Source organism: Dermacentor variabilis, chromosome 4 (assembly GCF_050947875.1).
Source record: "Dermacentor variabilis isolate Ectoservices chromosome 4, ASM5094787v1, whole genome shotgun sequence".
In the NCBI taxonomy this organism is placed as follows: domain Eukaryota; kingdom Metazoa; phylum Arthropoda; class Arachnida; order Ixodida; family Ixodidae; genus Dermacentor; species Dermacentor variabilis.
Window position 1 is genome coordinate 75,734,086 of NC_134571.1, and position 20,825 is coordinate 75,754,910.

The 20,825-nt window shown below is 45.4% G+C and overlaps 1 pseudogene; it reads left to right on the forward strand.

Moving 5' to 3' along the window:
• Positions 1–13,748: 13,748 nt before the first annotated feature.
• Positions 13,749–19,387, forward strand: LOC142578244 (uncharacterized; annotated as a pseudogene).
• The last annotated feature ends 1,438 nt before the right edge of the window (positions 19,388–20,825 follow it).

Sequence of the window (20,825 nt, forward strand, 5' to 3'; positions counted from 1 at the left end):
CAAAACATGAAGCCGCCGAGACTCTTAACACCGCATTTCGATCTGTCTTCACCAATGAACCTCCCAATAGCATTCCAGCATACCCCCTCTTCGAGCATCCATGCATGCCTAGTATCAATTTTGAACCCCGTGGTATATCTAAAATCATCGACTCATTAAAACTAACCTCATCTGCCGGAACTGACGGTATTAATAGCAAAGTATTGAAAAATACTAAGCATATCGTCAGCGTCATTTTACTGTAAATTTTCAACAGTCGCTCGAATCAGGCTCTGTTTCTTTAGATTGGAAAATTGGCAAAGTAATACGTATTCCAAAAAGTGGCTCGACAAACACTTAAGGTCCCATTACCCTCACCAGTGTGTGTTCAAAAATAATAGAGCACGTTATTCACTCAAACGTTGTCAAAGTTTTAACTTCTGTCGATTTCTTTACTCCTAACCAACACGGATTCAGGCAAGGCCTTTCTTGCGAAACTCAGTTAGCTTTTTTGTATTAACTACATTAGTTCTGGTCAAGACAATAACATTCCAATAGGTGCCGTATTTCTCGATTATGAAAAAAATCCTTCCATAAAGTGCCTAATCGTCGACTCTGGCTAAAATTATCGCGCCTGAACTTACACCCCTTAGTGCTTGAATGGATAAGAGAGTTCCTCACCGGTTCCCAGACAGTTCGCTTCTGTCAGTAAAGTCAACTCCACCTTCCACCAGTGCTGTCGGCTGCGGTGTCCCACAGGGAACAGTGCTCGGCCCGCTATTATTTAAAAATTTACATCAATGATCACCCCGCGTGCACCTCCTCAAACATTCGTCTATTCGCGGATGATTGTGCCATTTGCCGTTCCCACCGATAAACTAATACTTCAGTGCAGCCTAATAAACATTGAAATTTGGTGTCATACGTGGCTCATGGTCCTTGATATTCAGAAAACTTCCGTAATTTCGTGTCATAGACGACAAGAATATCAAACTTATACGTACATGCTTAATAGTGAGGTCATTTCTTCAATAGATTCCCTCAAATATTTAAGACTTAACGTCCCCCATGACTTCACGTGGTCATCACACGTCGCACACATCACAAACAAAGCTAACCGCACCCTCAGCTACTTACGACGTGTTATCGCACTTTTGCCGCCCTCCGTTAAGTTATTAGTCTATCAATATCTTGTAAGACCTAAGTTATAATATGCGTGAGGGATCTGGGACCCCGATAAACGCAACCTTAGCAAGACACTCGAGTCGGTACAAAATCGTGCAGCCAGATTAAGCTTTTCTGACTACTCATCGCATGCAAGTGTCACTCAGTTAAAATCAAAGGCTAATCTTCCCAAACTAGACAGACGCCGCAAAACATTCGGACTTTACCTTTATCATAAGCTCTACCATCCCTCACTCCCGACACCACCCTTATCAAACCAGTATACCGTCTTTCAAGCCGTATTAGCCACCATAAAGCAGTGTATCCACCACATTCTCGGACAACTGCTCATCTTCATTCCATCTTTTCTCAAACAGCGGTCGATTGGAATAATCTTCGAGTCAGCGTCATTATTCATGATGATCCTGCGCGTTTTAGGTCCGCCATTGAATCACTTGCCTGATTGCGTCATCTGCTGGTATTATCTGTAGTATTCTTTTAAACGCGTTTCTGTCGACGCCTTAATATGTTTATCCAGATGTCTGCCTGGTTTTACTTACCGTGTTCCATACCTAGAAAAACATTACTGCCACTTTTTGCACACATTACGTTCAACACTTGTCTATTGTCATAGTTGATAAGCTTTCGCGTTCTTTTGCGTTTTCCTATTTCTTAAATTGTGGATGTGCAAAATGTTGTAGTTTTTACGTTTTTCTTCGTTTCTATTCTCTCCTAACTCATTTCAGTGCTTACTGCAGTGGTATTGTGTTTCTGCTGATTTGTATGCCCGCCCACCCCCAATGTAAAACCCTTCCTCCAGGGCAATGTGAGGTATCGTAAATAAATAAATAAATAAATAAATAAATAAATAAATAAATAAATAAATAAATAAATAAATAAATAAATAAATAATCACAACGCCTACAGCTGCATGGCTCGCGGGGGTCCGCGGTGCGCATCATGTGACTAATACAGAGATTCCTGAAAAATGGCCAGGCGTCTGCCATTCAAAGCCGGCATTACAATGTATGCGGTCGTTCTTCCTACATGGAACTCGCGGTCAGTTGACATTCAAAATCGTAGATCTTACGCGTAACTTTGTAGAAAAGGACCATTATATTTCGTATGCATGAACACCAGGCCATTGCACTATCATCGGAAGTAATGACGCAGACAGCTCCGACCTCAGACAAAGAACACCGCGGCGTCCCCATTCCCCTCTCAAGGACAGACGCTGCGAGGCAGTTTCACATTCTGGCCCGCACACTCTTTTTAGGTGAGGGGAATATCGCACATGCAACGCACACCAGACTGCACAGACGAAACCCTTCGCTGCGGCATGGACCTCCGGCCAGACTGCACGGACCCGAAGCATCTTTTCTGTGTCGGTTGTGGTTGGGAGCGTCTTTCACGGAAGCTAATTAAGCACTAACTGGAGTGATTGACAGCACAGCGTGCGACGTCTGCGGTTGCTGTGAGAACATTGACCACATATTGTGCCACTGTTGCTAATTTGAAACACAGGAGAAATCTGTGTAACACACTCAGCAGACTAGATGATCGTCCACTGTGTGAACAGACAATATCGGAACACCGTTGTCCCCGATCATCGGCTCATAAGGCCGGGAGAACACTTTTTCACTTGCTGAGAACGACTGGCGTGCGCGAGCGCTTTGACTGCGTAAAGCTGTCTGTTCGCATGCTGACCATTCGCCGCTTGGCTTTCTTTCACACTCTCTCACTCCTTTTTCTCCTTTTTCTTTCCACCAGCGTATGGCAGCCAACCAGACCCTTGGCTGGTGAACATCACTGCCTTAGTTTTTATCTCTCTCTCTCTCTCTTTCTCATGAGAATTGTAAATCAGTACTATTGTTTACCGTGTAAAGAATTCATATAATCAAGGGCATGTACTGGTAAGGATGACTCGGCTTTGAATATTTGAATTGTTGTAAACTCCATGGAATCGGGAATGAAAATAACCAAGCCCTAGTCCCGATTAACAACTTAGCTGCGTTACGAAGGCACATCTTCTATATGTTTCCGCTGTAGATGATGCTATCAATGATTTACCAGTCGTAGATCACTGCGTATACTCGCGGATTATTCAGGCAAATTTTCCAATACATCTTTGTCAACAAAATGCCCTCCCCCCCTAACCTCCATGGAATAACTAGATATCATGCCAAGGTTATTGCTTAAAGTTTCCCATGCTGAAATGCACAAAAAAAAAGTATGATCTGCTGCTATGTCACTCGCTGCCCGCGGTAATTACGCATTCAATGTTGCATGCTGGAAATGCGGGCATTAAAGTCACATTCTATTGAAACAGTCGAAATCACAAGTTTGACTTTAATTATTGTCTTTGCGTGAGTCCATATTGAAGTGGATAGCGTGGCACGTATATATGTAGTTGCAAATGTAATGTCAGACGTTTCAATTGGCGCTTGGTTACTCGACTTTCCTCCGTGATGCACCCCTAAAGCGGTTTCAGCGGTAACGTTAAACGGAATTCGCAAGCTCAAGAGAAGTGCCGTTTCTACTTTCTCTTCTTAAGATACAAGTCCTACCATCTTCTAAACTATAACTCACTTGCTAAGCCATATTCCGTGAGAAATTATTCCTTAGTGGTCCTATAGTGACTTTGGGAATGGAATAATTATAGTTGCAATTACATTTTGCATTGCTCTAAAGTAGACTGCGTATGTTTCACTATTTTGTTATGTTTTCCTTTCCGTTACTGAATTAATGGGGCCTTTCTTTGATCTGACAGTGTGTTTTCTTTATGTAGTGCATCTAGCATGCCTTGTGTAAGTGATGGTATAAGTAGTCCTTTGTGAATTTAAGTTGGCAACCTTCGTGTCCCAGTGTGTGTTGTGTGATCGTGATTACCAAGTGTCTTTTGGGCATTTAAGTCACCTGACTTCAAGTTTGACTTTTCCATTCTAGTTACTTTTCATCTGTGCCAGCGTGTTCTTTGATTTTTAGTTTGTGCCCGTTCTATGTGAAAGAACGTAGCCGGCTCTCCGAAACTGGAAACTGCGCCAACATATCCTGAATATCGCGTAATAAAAATTTAGGAAATGACATAGTACTAAACGACCAGAAACAGAGCTAAAAGCACACTTCGCCACTCCCCTCACGGCTTGAATCCCTGAGAGATGATTACTACGCAATTAGCGTCGGCATCCTTATTCTATCACGCATGGAAAAAATAGGAGCCAGAAAATCTCAACCAGCCGGCAATTATCTGTCAGTCACAATTAGGCATCCTTCAAAATGTCCCTCAATGACACGCTGTCAAGGCCAATTCTTGATATTCTCCTGTTGGAAATTGTTGCATCTTTTTTTTTCGCAGGAAAAAAAATATCCGGAACAATTATAAACACTGTCACAAGCAACATGATCACAGTCACTCCGCATGACTCCCTCGGGCAAGACGCCTCGAAATTGACGCCACTGAGGCATCTCATCTTTCGCGCACAACATATACATTACGCACATTTGACATAATATATTGTCGACAATTCTTCGCTAATATATAAACCCAAACAAAGTTGATAATCAGTATAAATTAAATGCAGCCTTGCGCGAGAAAACTTGGACAGTATGCGCTTTCCGGAATCCGTAGCCTATAGACGCGCGGCTTGGAATCGAGTGGTGCTGCAAGGTAATATATTGCATATTCTACAAACACTGCGTGTGCCTATTCTAAGCTGCACGACCGTGCCTGAAAAGAGTGTAATTATTTCACTGCTGTTATTGTTAGGAAGCTGTTACTCGCGATAGTTTTGTTATTAATTGTGTAGATGTTTCATGAAGCGTTTGTCTTGCGAATCTTACACGTCAGTATTGCAAACAATGGCCAGAATTTAGTCATTGGCCCCTTCACAACCTTTAATTGTAGCCTGAATGAAAAAAAGGAGTTTAGTTGAATGATCCCTTGCAGCAGCAATTCTTCAGTTCGCTAACCAACGTGGAGCAGTGGCTCTTAAAGTGAAGCTTCCCTTGCTGAACCCTCTCGGACTTTGCCGGCCGTGGCTACTGGGTGTTCCTGTGCAATGCAGCGGCTGCCGAATAGCTGCTACTTAAAAAAATAAAATTTAAATACGTGCACGATCGTGGGATCGAACCACTGTTCCCCAGCACAGCAGCCCGTTACTTTAACCAATGTACAATCGCACGTATACTTCTTTAGTGACAACGCCAACTGGCACTGGCTATTTGAGAGGATCGCCTGCGTTTGTCACATGCGCGTAACATGAATGCGCGAGAGCATATGCGCGAGCGCCAGTGTTAGGTGAAAGCTATAGGAATGAAATGAGGAAAAGCACTCGATTAATCGCTTGGGGAGGGATGGTGGGGGTGGCGAAAGCCTTCAGTTTACACAGATTCCAAGGAGTGCGTTGGATATGCATAATTAGATTATTTTTTAATGAACTCAACGCATAAAGAAGAAATATGGCACTCTGCACATAGTCTAGGCTGCAGACTAGAATATTGCTAGCAAATACGGATCTCTGTATGCAACGTGTAGACACGAAATCGCCGCGCGACTGGCCGCTCGAGGCAGTTTGCTTGTATTCGCGGGCTTCTTTCACGCTCGAAAAAACACTTTTATGTAGCACGCATTGAGGAACAGAAATCTGTATCGGGAGATTTTCATGCTGCTGTACAATTTTCTCATTGACACCTTTCATCTAACTGTAATATTTGGGAAGTTGATTAATTAATTAATGGTAATTATCTATTTAGGCGGAATAAAAAGTCTGAGTATGTCCAAGCGACGACAAAATACACTGCCTTGGTTGTGTCCAGCTGCGTGGCATTAGCATATATTTATATCATAGTGCATGATAGTTGGGACAAGTTCTATAACGAAATGGAGCAAGCGAATACCACGGGTCAAATTCTAAGCAATCCAAGCTAGCAAACAAGCACGCAAGCAGGCGGTAAAGAACGAACGAACGGACGGACGGACGGACGGACGGACGGACGGACGGACGGACGAACGAACGAGCGAACAAGCGAGCGAGCGAACGAACGAACGAACGAACGAACGAACGAACGAACGAACGGACGGACGGACGGACGGACGGACGGACGGACGGACGGACGAACGAACGAACGAACGAACGAACGAACGAACGAACGAACGAACGAACGAATCTCTATTCATGCCACAAGCTGACAGCACCAAAGCAGATATGTTCCTGAAGTACCGTAGTAAGACGTAGGATGTCAATTCGCACCACGGTTGTGATTTCTGATCCTTTCGCTTAACAATAATGTCGTCAGTACTCTTTTAGGTGAACGCGGATTCGCTAAAGGGCCCAAGCTACGAGAGCTGCGCAAGATGCGCCGTATCAATACCACTTGGATTCTACAGCGCGACCTTATGCGGCAAAGCATGTGCACCATTCTTCATAGATAACGACCAGCGGACTTGTCGCGTGACGAGGTAGAATACGTCCGCCGTGACTGGAGAACAGCAGCGGCATTATAAAGCAAGCTAGAAGTTGCAAGGCCGACCAGAACCATTTCCCAATAAATGGGGATGCCTCGCACTGCCTCGCAATTTGTGCGGCAGGCGTAAACGTTGCGACCGGAGCAGGCACGAACGAGAAGCCTTAGCAGCAGTGTCCTGCGCAAAGCTTATTGATCCGTTTCCTCTGTGATATCCTCACGCTTCGCGGCGTGTACGCACCTCGCTGGAAGCGCTCATGGCGTGACAGGTAGCTATTATACGCTCTGCTGTAGAAATGAGTCGCACAGCCATCAGTACGTTGCCGCTCTTTGATGATAGGAATTAGAGAAGCAGCGACGCTGCCATGCTATTAAGTTGGCGCTGCTGCTCGGAGCCTGTTCACGGCATGTTTCACGATGAGGCGTGACTATACTTGCCCAGCTTCGACAAACATGCACAGCACGCACGGCCTTGCAAGAGCTTTTCGCAGGTGCGCACGCCGAGCGCATTTTCATTAGTACAGTGCTACGCAGGAAATGCGGGTCGATCAATTTCAGACGCAGCCTGATGTTTGTGAAGTAAACACGCAGGTCCAACGTGTAAGTGCTGGAGTCTAAATGAAGCCACGCTTGTTTGAACTAGCGAGATAGCAGTAGTAGCGGACAATGCGAGCCTGGCGACGTCGCCTGTAGATGTTTTCGGTCTCTGTCACGCGGAAGAAGCCAATACATGATGCTCGCTGAGGGGGCGAACGGTGGTGCGAGGTGCATACTCAGAGAAGTACGATTCGTATCTAAAATAATTGCGCAATAAAGGCGGCGGCTCCCTCGCGTCACAGTGGCATATGCCCATTCTTGGCGAAGTAGGTTTGCTTTAAAATGTGGGGGAGCCGATGTTCAGAACAGTTTTCGCTGACAAGTGCCCCCTGTTATTAGCTGGAGCTCGTGCGCCGACCATTCAGACGAAAAAAAAAAAAAAGAAAGAACGAGAGAATTGTCAGTGCCTCGACAAAACCCCTCACCTCCCTTTCCTATATAAAATTTTCACCACGCTATTGCGGGCGCGATTATGTTTGACCAAGTGGGAACGTTTATGTTGCTTGTCTACGCCTGTCTTGGTTGCGTCTGTTTACGGTGGCAACGCTACATGGCAGTGCGGCTCAGTAAGCCGCTGTTTCGATGGCTGTCGCCGACAGTGTTTGGTTGAACCAAAGGGAGTTTTAGCGAAAACTTCAGAGGACACGTAATTGTTGCATATACATTCTTCCGTGCTCATAAGGCATTCTTTAAAACGTTAGAGCACCTCCGCGCGATATGCACACAAGAAAGCAGGGCTAGAGATTACTCCAATACGCACCTACTCTCTATTTTCTGCCTCCGAAAATAACCTTATTCCCTATGTTTCCGTGTTCTTAATAAAAAAACAACTTTATCGATCATTTTGTCGTCGTAACTCGTCACATGTGTGGATCAGTAAAATTTTTTGCTGCCATCGTGTCCGATTACTGATTTTCTACTTAATCGCTCACGAGTGCGCTCAGTTGCGGTCGATTTGTTCTTTCCACGTTCTAGGTTTAGGGCACAGATGTTTTGAGATTTTATAGCAGCTTGTATATAAGACACGCAATATCACTCGTCACTCGCTTACGTTGCGGCCTGTGACGAAACAATCAGCTTCGAAGATTTTTATTTAATTGATGTAAGCAACCACTTGGTCAGCATTACAAGTATTCTGCTACAACGAAACCTTGATACAAGGTAGGTGGTCGTTCAACATTTATTCCTAGATTTGTAGCGTGAAGATACAAGGACGAAGAAAGCAGAACCTGTCTGAAGGCTCAGTCAAGCAGAACTCGAGATGAACGTTATGTACGAGGGCTACAAGAAGCTTTATTATAGGCTTCTACATTGGGACACAGCTGCCAGCCCACAAACCAGGAACTAGCCTGAATGACGTATGTACGTACAGCACATTTAGAAAGCAACAGCTCGCTCGTTCATGTATCCTGACTTAAAGCTAAGGTTTCGAACTAACAGGGCTGCTACCAAAAATATTTTCTGCGCTGCAGTTATCACTCTGCACTAACGTCATTACTATACACCTCCGTTTTACTAGTTTATGCTTATATGATGTGTATAATAAATTCTGATTAGTCACAAGTGTAAGCCAACATACAATAAAAATCGGACCCTTCCATTCCCGTTCTTTTTGTTTATTACATAGCGAGGCTCTCGAATCCGGCAGCGTTGATGCCTTCAAGTAGCATGTAAGGGTTTATTGACTAATTTCCTTCACCCAAAACGTTCACGTCCTATTTCAGACCTGCAGTCGATAGCATTTTCTACTCCCACTGCAACGGCGTCAGACGGGCGCCATGGCCCACTCCCAAAATTACATGAAGGTAGATAAGAGTGGGTTCAGATGTATTAAGTTTGGTACAAATTAGAGCAAGGTGCATTAAGGGGAGGTTTAATTTAAGGTTACAGCTTAGGCAAGTTTTAATGCTTTCGCGTCGAAATAACGCAAGGAAACTAAAGTGAGTGTCGATTTTGTCATTTCTTTGCTTCAGTTAAAACTAAAATTTTGCCATAGGATTAAGAAAGTTTGACCCCTGTTTACTGACAGGAACGTACAATAAGCGTAATGACATGCATCAGCTCACAAGCGAAAACATTCAAAATTGTTATACGAGAGTAAGAAAAAAAATATGCTTGTCTACGTGTCCAGTACTGGCTTTGTTAAGCAAATAGACAAATCTAACTCGCAGGAATAAACAACCGAATCCAAAGGCAAATATTCCAGGTAATATGCCAATGAAATGCGCAAACGCAAAAAGCAAATTACAGGTAAGGCGCAGCAAGCTTTCAGAAAGGTTCCTTTCTCGAATAAAGAAAATCCTTGTGTTCTGTTGCGTGCGTTTGTGTGACATTGCCTGCTGCGTCCTGTAGTCTCAAGGCTGGTGAAGCGAAAAATTGTGGGCAAAAAAACCTTTCGAATTCTGACACACACACGCGTACAAAAAATCTTGCACGAACACACTTTCACGTTCACACACGCACGGACGGGCCAATCCGGTAAATACTCAACGTAAAAACGTTGTGCATATATATAGACGCTGAAACGTCTACGTGTGCAATTTTTTTTTGGTAGCTGTATATAGAGCTTTGCGTTCGACAAATCTAACGGCAGCCAATAGCGTATGGCATCGGTGCTTACTGCTCTAGCAGAAAACTAACTGGAAAGAACGGCCACGTGAGCTAATCTTACCTGGACCTTTGGTTTGAAAACCAGACAGCAAGAGCAAAGGTAAGAAAAAAAAAAGAAAATGGCTTTCAGTCATAAATGCTTGAAGCTATTCACTACCTGGCCTTTCGTTTCTGACGCAATGAGTATTTGCAATGATGAAATGATGCATTGGATTTCTATATATTGGAAAGGAGAGTCCATGACATTGACCAATGTTCAAGCTAAGAGGCGCTCACTGCGACGACGAAGGCAAGCGCCCCAAAGAAGTAAAGAATGTAAAGTTATGCAATAAGAAATAATGTTCGTCCCAGTCGAGTCGAGCATCACTCATCAGGCGGCGGCAACATCCTAAGTATAGGTGTTCACCCAGTGCTCGCCTCACGCGGTATTGACTTTCTTTTACGCAAGCTTTCATTTTCTTTTTCTAAGGGCCCAACCCATTTGGCAGCGTCGGTACCTGAACTCTTCGGGCTCGCCTAACTCGTTCCTAACGCGTCGTCTCATCAGCCTTCGCCTGACGACATCACCTGCTGCGTTTTTTTAAAGGTCTTCGTTCCTTTTTTTCTGTCCGCCCACTGTTGCGTCAACCACAACGTGCAGGTAAAGTGCCCAGCGGAACCAACCACTAGCCGTGGATCTGATTTACTGCTGGATGATGACGCTTCTCCCCTTTTACCTCTGTTCTTGCTCCTTTTCTTTCTGTATTGTTCAGAATGTTTCTTTTTTCGGGGCTGGTACATATCTTTTTCATTTACTTAAAGTGTTCACAACCTTCTAAAGATGAGAAAGGAAAACAAACTTCAGAAATAATAACTAAACAAAGAGTGTGTAGTGGAATACGTCATGCACAACGCACTGAATTTCAGTACTCCTTCTTGTTCGCTCTTCTTTCTTTATGTTGCCTTTTTCTCTCTATTACTCAAAAGCTTTTTGGTGATCTTGCAAATATCATTTGGCATATTTTTACTGTCTACAGCCTTCTAAGAAAATCACAAGAAAATAAAAATAATTATACCGAAGCAAGTGTTGCATATGTAATTAAACATGTCGTGTCCGACGCCCGCATTTGTTTTTATGCACGCGCACTTCGCATAAGCACACGTGAGCTCATGCATTTGTTTGCTTTGTTTGAAGATGAAAAAAAAAAGAAAACACGCAACCTGAACAATAGAAGCTAAGAAATGCCTCTATTTACGGCTCAGAAGACTACTCATCAGTGCCTATACTGAGGGGGCACAAGAAGAAAAACTATAGCGAGAACGTTTTTCTAGCTGCGCTGAGTACAGCTTGTACACAGTGGGAGGGAACTATTCAAAAATAGGCTTTTCCAGTACAGATCAGAGCATATGATGGGCGAAAGGAAGGGGCTTCGTACTTTTTTTTCCTAATCAGTGATGCAACATGCGCCATTGAGGGCCTTACGATTTCGACCGGGTGCCTAAATAAGTACACTAAAGAAAAAAGGAATTTACTGAAAAAAACTTTTCTTTTTCTTTATGGCAGCTGTATTGCGTAGCCCCCAAATGCAGCATAGAAGAAAGATGTCTTACAGGTAAAAGTGAATAAGAAAAGGGGAAGTATAACAACAACCATAATGACAGCAGCTTTGAGAACTAGAAGCACACAGCCTGGACACTTAAGCTTCGAGATCGGATTGGAGAGTGCGCTCGTGATCTCGGTAGATATTTCACAATATGGACAACTGAAGCCGCATCTTACGTAATGATTCGCTTCTTTTTTCATTCCTTTCGCTCTTAGAAGATCGCTGGGACACCGGCCGTGCCGACAGCAAAACAAGAAAAGAAAATGAATGGATTGCAACAAAGTTACGGCAACTGCACTCGACTACCTGCAGTTTATCTTATAATCTCTTTGCATATACATACTATTGCACTACCTGGCTATTTGGATGGAAACAAGACCGTTACCAGGCCTAATCTGCCTTTCTCTGTCGCATGGGCATTAATGAGTGCAACAGTTAATTTCTTGGGCGCTGTCCTATACATCATGCAGTGTCTAGAGCGCTGATGTCCAAGCCATATAGGCTGGAGAGCGAACAGTTGGATAAGCCGTGGTAGTTCTGGTTTTTATCGACGCGTTCACTGTGGAATCTAGCATCCGACGGTGCGTTGCTTCGGGAACATTAGTCTCTTGAAAGAAGATCATCATCTTGCGGTAGCGAGAATCAGGAATTTTGCAGATTCGCCTCCACAAAATCGGCTCACAACATCAGCGAGTCACTCGTATTAATGCTGCTGGACCCATCGACTGGCCGTTCTGCATCGAAGAGGCGTGCGCTGTGGCTGCGCCAGATTTTCTACGGCTGCTACCATCACGTAGGGCACTGTTCTTGCCATAAAAGAGTGACCCCGTTCTGATACCAAGCGGTTCCCTTGCGCGTAATCCTTTTTCCCCTTTTTCTGAGTTAGCCGGCTGTGCAGGAAAACGCGCTCGTCTAGTTCCACGGCCGCGAGGCTGCATCACATCATCTGAGGCCATTCCGTGGCTTTATTGCTGAGTACTGAGTGAGGTAGCGCCGTGTTACTGATCGTAAACGGGCGCAACGCACGACCCCTTCGGTGCGCATGGCTACAGCGTTTGTAAAAACAAAACAAAACAAAACAAAAAGAAGTGAAAGAAAACGTCTTAACGAATTGCCGGGAACCAAAGTGGGGCGGGTATAGTCTAGACTATAGCCCCTTTCACAATACGAGAAGAAAGGAAGGAAGTAAAGTGAAGGAGTCCATCGCACTCCCTGGATATTCGTTACACTTCACAAAAGCGGCATACATAGTGCGGGGCACAGGATTGGATTGTGGGGAGGGAACTTTTCTTTGGTCAAGGGAAAAACAATCCGCGCCATGGAAAGATTGTGTGTGTGCGATGGAAGCGACAGCTGTGTAGATTGAGAAAGTTCTACGCAAGGGATGTGGAGGCTGGTTGTAAACTTGTCTTTACACGAGGGAGACGGCTGCCACAAGCTGACTCCCTAATGTTCTGCGGCGCTCGCTTTTGTGGCGTCTTTGGTCAGCCTTCTTAAGACCGTGTTTGGGAACGTGTGTCATAACGTTGACATGCTGAATTTTTTTTTTCATCCCCTCGAGGGCAGCGCTCGCTTTTGTGGCGTCTTTGGTCAGCCTACTTAAGACCGTGTTTGGGAACGTGTGTCATAACGTTGACATGCTGAAACTTCTTTTCATCCCCTCGAGGGCATCATTGTTTCGGTACGTGCACGCGAAACGCAGAAATGCTCTAAAATATCTGAACAAAATTTCGCGATTTTATCGGTGAGGTTATTTCTCAACGGCATCCAGCCGCGGAAACGTCATTATGCCCATCAAGGGTTGGAACGTACTTATTTATTTAAACGCAACTTATAAAAGTGGCAACACAGTGTGACTTGGAAAACTCTGTCAACATCTACGAAAAAAAAGAATCTGAGGTTCTGTATGTGAGCATAAGAGCTATATATATATATATATATATATATATATGTTGTTGAAAGGAGGCCTATTTGACGTGTTTCCTTTGGCATTCAAACCATGCATATATTTCCGTATATGAATATGAATTTTCGAATATTCGCGTTATAGAAAAATAAATACCGGGGGCCTGACCCACGCAAGGCACGGGTTCAGTCAAAGCTTGTTGGCGTTATGGGGGGCGCGCGATGTGGACGCTCCAGATGTTGCTCGTTTGCGTTTCTTCAAAAGCACTCTTGAATGAGTGAGGCGGCTCTGTGGAGTCGACTCAGGACATCGGCTGCTGCGCCTCGTCCACTATGCAACTCACGTCATTCTCTTGATTCTCCGCTTGATGCGTTTCGCGTGCGGCTAAACGCTACTACTCACCGACGTGAACGCTTCATTTGTGCAGCGCTTGACTCTCAGCCAAGATGAAACAGACCGCCTCATTGGGCTCGGGAACTGCCAACACAGCCGAAGTTTGCGGAAATGACGGCAGTGCTGTCAAGGAGCCATGCCCAGTATGGTTGGTGCCCGCTTGGATAGCGTTCAGCTTTGTCGCCGTGCTGGTCATTGCACTGGGTTTGCTTGCGTTGTGTTTATTAGAGTGAACGCCCTTGAAAGTAAAGTTGCGAGCTCGGAGGAGCACACGTACCAGCTCAAAGTCTGGAGAGATGGCCAGGCGGCTGACCAGCTCTCATCGGCCTTCCTTGGAGCGAGACGGCGAAGACGGCGGCGCGACGTCGAGCCTGCCTGCCTGTGTCCTCCAGGTCCGCCGGGACGGCGAGGAAGGTGCGTAGCGAAGGGCGAAATAGGAGAACTCGGTCTCCCCGGTCCGCCAGGGCTTCCGGGGAAACCGGGCTTGCCGGGTGAAATCGGCATCGATGGCCCGAAAGGCGAACCCGGTCCGATGGGACTGCTCGGCGTGGCAGGGCCGAAGGGCGACAAGGGAGACAAAGGCGAAGGCGTAGTCGTGTGATCCACTAAAAGCATGAAAAGGTCCGTCACGCGGCTGCACGGTGGCTCACTTGAATACACGGAAGTTATAGCCATGAAAGGGGAGCCTGGTGAACCGGGTCCCCCAGGCCTTCCATGATTGCCCGGATTCGACGGAGGAACGGGACCACCAGGGGAAGTGGGACCTCCGGGCCCGAAGGGCGACAAGGGTGACCACTGCTTCGTCGGCCTGCCTGGAGACCCCGGCGTGGCAGGTCTACCCGGCCCAAAAGGAAACACCGGTGTGAAGGGTCGTGATGGGCTGCGAGGTGAGAAGGGAGACTCTGGCGTCTCTGGCGTTCCCGGTGTGGACGGCGGAAAAGGTGATAAAGGAGAGCCCGGTTCGGTTTTGACAACAGATGGTGTTTCGAATTCCACTTCGTTCGTGCAGAGCCCACTCGGCCCACCTGGTCAGAAAGAGGAGCCGGGTTTGAAAGGACCACTAGGGCTGAAGGGAGAAAAGGAAGATGAAGGAAAAAAGGTAAAAAGGGTCGCATTGGCATTTTTGGGAAGCCAGGAGCAAAGGGCGAAAGGGGTGACTTCGGGCTGAAGGGCGAGCATGGAGTACCCGGTGAGAAAGGAGAAAAGGACAGTTCTGGCGAAGCAGGCCCTTCTGGTGAGCCAGGAGAGGTGGGACCACCTGGTGCTATGGGTTTAACTGGAGAAATGGGGCTGCAGGGGCTCCCACGTCTTCCAGGCTATCTAAGACCCAAGGGTGAAGGAGGCATTCAAGGAGACTACGGGCCGCAAGGAATGATGGGGCCGCCTGGGCTCTCGGGCCCTCCTGGAAGGCAGGGACCTAAGGGAGAAAAAGGTGACAAAAGGGAATCATCAGTAGTCAAGTACGCAAGGCATACGCTTTTGAGTGCCAGGGACGACAGGGACTTCTGTGTTTTCTTAGCGTTAAATTGCTTAGTGTGTGCTGTTTGCAAAGCTGCGACATGTAGTAATATATAGCCCCGGTAATTTTGCTTAAAGGGATCTGTGAGCACATTGTTTATTCTTGTATAGATTTAAGTTCTGCCAAGTATTATTGGCGCCAAGAGGCATTAAAATCCGTTATCTATTTAGGTGATCTAGGATGCGAGCTGGAGCACCGTTTGCAGAAAACTTTCATCTACAGAGTAATCAGTGCGAAGAGTTCCAATTCTCGTTTCTCGATTTATCCGTTCTGCTATCTGCATTTATGTGAGAGTACCTGTTTGGCTTATATGCTAAGACCTTCAGGCAATTGAAAACTTAAAGCAGAGCAAACCACATGAAATAGTAAAGCGAAAACTGGGGCGGGTAATCCAATGATCCTATATAATGTTGTTATTGCTATCTGTGCTTCGTAAGTGGTCCGAGCTCTGCTTCACCTATACGTTATCACCATTATCGGCCGGTGACGAGTTGTGGATGATAAAACAGGAATAGGATCGAGAGAAAGGAATCACCGCATTATACCGGCTAAGATTACGCTCACATTAACGACAATGGTAATGCAATTGATGGAAACGTGACTCTGAGGAGTTGTTAACAGTGAGATCAAGGTCATGATCAATTGAACTTGAGTTCAATTAGGTAAGATCACGCAGTTGAAATGTCGTCTTGTCGGTTTTCACCACCAGTTTCACCACCCGCATTTTTACAATAAGCAGACGATGTATCCAGCACGCTACTTTTGTGTAACGTATTATAATCTTCATGTTGTGACTGAGTATTTTGAAACTTTCTTCTCTGGTAGTTCTGAAGTTCGGAAGCAAAGCTTTGTCAAAGTTAAAATAATGCGTGTTAATAATGAATTATTAATAATGAACAAAGTCTAAGAGAACTACAATCTACTCGACAATAGAAAGGGGTTGTGGTAAGAGTTTTAAAAGAAAGTGCACACGCAAGATTTTATACCGTCGGTGAATGCGTACTAGAAAGGGGTAACCGTAAAAAAAGAAAGAAAAGAAGAGAAAGGCCTTGCTGAAACTTTCTCAGGTGACAAGGAAATAAACGATCGCCGAGGGGACGCAACTAAATCCTTTCTTGTTTCTGCGTTCTCCACAAATCTTGTCGGGCTTCCGTTTCCATGACGTTGACCGCTCCATGTGTCTGCAGTCCGCGGCGCTTCAGATTGCGAGAACTAGGCCAGCTGTTTTCGTTTCTGGGTGAAACATATCGGACTGTTGTCGTATGCTGCGTGCAACCCTACTAACTGATTATGTTTCACAGAATACTCTGTTAGCTTCAGTAACAAAAATGTACTGTGCTTATTACACAACTACAAGTGAGACAAAGAGAGAAAGAAAATGAAGAAAGGATAGAAATGTTAAACAGGTGGCAACTGATTTGATACCGTACGCTGAGAAGAGGGAAAAAAAGGAAATCAAATGAATTTTAAGGTGCCACGCAACGTAGGAATCGGCTAATGGAACGCTTGGACCCTATAACATAAAATTATTCAAACCTGTTTTTCTTTCAATCTCCTGACGTCAAATTTACATAACCACCAAGGCAAGGTAGGGGCGGTAAGACGCAGCGTTGTTTGAAAAGTTTAGTCAGTCATGCTTCTCGTTTATGGGAGGTTACTTTTTTAATTTCACACCGAAAAGCATTGCCTGCATTGAGCACTTTTTCTGATCTAATTGGCTGACACGAGGCGAGGCGCACGCTCAAGCGGAGAGAGCATCGATGGGGGTGAGCTAGGGCAGTGAAAGTAGATAACCGGATGAGGAGGATGCTTTCATTTTCTACGATTGGTCCACTTCCTCTACTTAGCTTGCGGTGGGTGGTCGAAAATCGTGGTGGCGTGAATGGAAGTGCCGTTAGAACGTATCCTCAGCAAATAGCTGGCAGAGCAATGTCGGGTATGTGCCGAAAGGGCTGGATAATATTATACTGCCACGAAAGAAATTTCATTATACGCAAATAAATCCATGCTCTCCGGCAGCTCTGAGTTGCCAGTTCCTGACCGATCGACGGGTAGCCATCTTTTACTCTTTTTGGAACAAAATTTAGATAAAAATTCACTTTCCTACTGTGCTGTGCAGTGATAGCATGCGGTGACAGTGACTGTGAGTGTGTAGCTGTGTTCCCTTTTCTGTCTACTTTCCTGTCACTTTACCTTCATCTCCCCTCTCTCCCTAGCGTAGGGTAGCAAGCCGAATTTTCCCCTCTGGTTAACCTTCCTGCTTTTGCCATTCCCCTTCTCTCTCTCTCTCTCTTTCTCTCTCTCAGTTATGTTCGACATAATAATGCGTCTTTAACACGTATGCGTCGCTTTGACGCAGTGAGTTTTCGCGGTTTTATGACGTCGGGTGACAGACAGGAGACCTGGGCGTAGCCCGAAAACGCAATTAACCAATAGCAGTGTGGTACCGGCGAAAAGGCGTGTCGAATCGGAAGTAATTCTATTTATCTCGTTTGGTCTAACCATGCATAACCAGTGTGCACATATCCTATCAGATATGTAGCGTTTTCACGATTTTCATGACGTCGCGTGTCATACAGGCGAACCTGGTGTGGCGCAAACATTTTCGGACCAACCGGGGAGGGCTGATAACACAACTGGAATGCAAAAGTTTGGAATAACTTTATGTTACAGCACCCCTTCTTTGATTTAAATGCCTGTGGTAATGTGGAATGTGTTGACATTACGTGATGTTACAATGATATAAATACTGTGTTACGTTATGCTCGTGTTATGTCTACGTCGACGCGACGTTGGCGGCGTGCATGTGCTGAAATTGCGTGTGTTGAATTCTTGTTACGTGCAGGAACCACGATGGGATTAATAGGTAGTGAGTGGGCTTCAGATTGATTTTCACCACCTGATGCTTTTTAACGTGCACCCAATCCACCGTACACGAGTGTCCTTGCATTCCGCCCTCTTCAGAATGCGACCGTCGTGGCCGGTATGGTACCCGCGACCTCGAACTGTGCAGCCCTACGTCATAGCCAGTGGGCTAACGTGGCAAATCGTGTTGAACCTATGTTGAAGCAGTATGTTGTGTTAAAGTAGAGCTGTGTCTATGATCAGCCATTCAATATTATGCCTAAACAAAAGCTGTCGTTTTTTGTAAATGCGACGTTAAGGTAGAAGCGACATTGTAAAGTTATTTCGACGTGAGACGGGGACGGCGGTAATCGAAAACAGCCTGAAGGGTCGGATGACAGAAGACAGAAGTTGGTCAAATTGGGCGGCATTTCCGCGTGCTATAGTGGCGGGACAACAAAGTAGAAGTTGTTGCGCTGAAAAACCTGGCGTTTTCTGCCGTCGCAGCAAGGGCATTGGTGAGCTGAAGGTGATGACACATAGTGATCTTTTTATCAAGATCGAGTACCTTAGTGGGCCTTTTTTGTAGCCCGCAGTGCAAAACGTTTTCACACTTCGTAAACATTGTCCATATGCCCTCTTACGTATTTTACTCGAGATCACTGTTTAGGTAGACAACACGCAAACTATGGCGCTAGACTTACTCCTGACTTAGCGCGGAAGTAATCTTAGAGCGTCGTAAGTCTACCACTAAGGCATGCGGACGGAGACTTGCCGGCCTGTTGTTGACGAAGTCGTGAGAAACTAATGACTCTTTCAAAAACTATGAAAAAGACAGACACAGAAGACTTGTCATCATGTGAAATTTTGGACGCAGCAATAGCGCGAATGCCGGTGACTGCATTCACGTTCCATTCTTTCAAAAACTATGAAAAAGACAGACACAGAAGACTTGTCATCATGTGAAATTGTGGACGCAGCAATAGCGCAAATGCCGGTGACTGCATTCACGTTCCATCACGACATCTCTCTGAAAAAGAGACGGCTTGCATATTAGTGGACGCGGCCTTCCTCCACACTAACTTGGCGTAGGAAAAGCGACAAAAAAAACGAAAAAGAAAAGACTATTTTATGTACCCTGTACAAACGTGTTCTGTTCTTTTTTTATAGAAAAATACAGTAGCTAGGCTTTCAGTGCGCTCATTTGCTTCGTGCTGTCCGCTGGCCGCATACTTGTGGAAGCAGCGGTATTTCTTCACTAACTGCCTGTGCTTCGACCATTACTTCTCCAAGCGAGACATCCCCTTCAGCCTTCGCTCCCTCGGCTAGCTTAGGAGAGGCTAACGCGGGTACCCGCAATCTCGAGTGACCTCGACAGTGTCGATCCATTCTTCACCGCAGGAAATGGGCAGTGAGAGGGCAGGTCTTGGGAGGAGTTAGCCCCCAGGCATGAATCCTCTGTCGTGGCCCTAACGCCAAGGCAGCGACCAACTCTCGGGCTTGACTCCCATCGCTTCCGGCTGGCAGCTGAGGCAAACGAACGCCGACTAGTCGCTGTTTTCATTACATAATGGCCAGGTCGTTGGGATACCGAAGGCAACGTCACACGACGTACTACAACGTCTGGTTTGGGGTGAAGCACGAGAAAACTCTGAGTGCTAACTGTTTGAACGGAATTGCGGATGAGAAGACGCCCATTAGTTTCGGAAAACAAGAATTGGCGAATCCGTATTTTCGTATGTGACGAGTGATGCAGTGGTATGTATAGAATGTAGTTCGGAAACCCGACCCTCTTTCTCCATGATTGGTGCCACTGCCGCCCGTATATAATTCGATGAAAGTATGAAACCGCGAAATAAACACGAACTGTGAGTTTTTTTACAAAGCTTCTGGTAAGAAATATCTGAGCGGAAGAGAAGATGTGAATGGATTTCTCACACGAGGCTGAGTCTTCCAAAATACCTTTCAAGCTTGACTGAATTGATCACGAAGTTTTGTAGTCAACCATCACCGCAGATAACTTAATCAGGAAAGGTATATGACATTGTTGTTTATTAGCGTAAGCGCATTCAAACATTGAAGAACGCGCGCTATTTGTAGACGGCTGTACTCGCCAGTATTTTGCATATGAAACATATGAACTTTCTAGTGACATTTGAAACTTTTCTTGACAAGATAGCATCATAGCGCAACCCATCTCCCTCCCACGCTTACACACACCCACAAAAAGAAAACACGAAAAAGAAAGAACGCAGACACGCAGAAAAGTATTTGCAGTATTTTCTTGCTTGTGCGCTGATCTTTCTTTAATACCATTTCTTGTTGTTGCGATATCTTACGTTATATTGCTTGTCATATACATGGTGTCCCGACTATCATGCACCAGGATTGAAAAGTTTGTAAGTGCCGCGTAGATGGAAAGAACAAAGGTAACGTTGTTCGCCGTCACAAGGAGATACAATTTTTTTTTGCACTTCGCCTAATTGCATAGCTGGTCTTCATTACTTAATAAACTTCTCAAATAATATAGCTAGACGAAAAGTGTCGATGACAAAATTGTAGAGGGAACTATACAGCTTCCGATACAGAACTCCCGATACAGCTTCCTGTTGCTGAATACGTGCGACGTAAAAGTGTTTTTCCGAGTGTGAAACAAGGCCGCGAATACACACAAAATTGCCGTGCGACTGGCCGCTCGAGGCACTTTGCATGTACTCGGTGGCTTCTTATCGAGTACATGCAAAGTGCCTCCAGCGGCCAGTCGCAC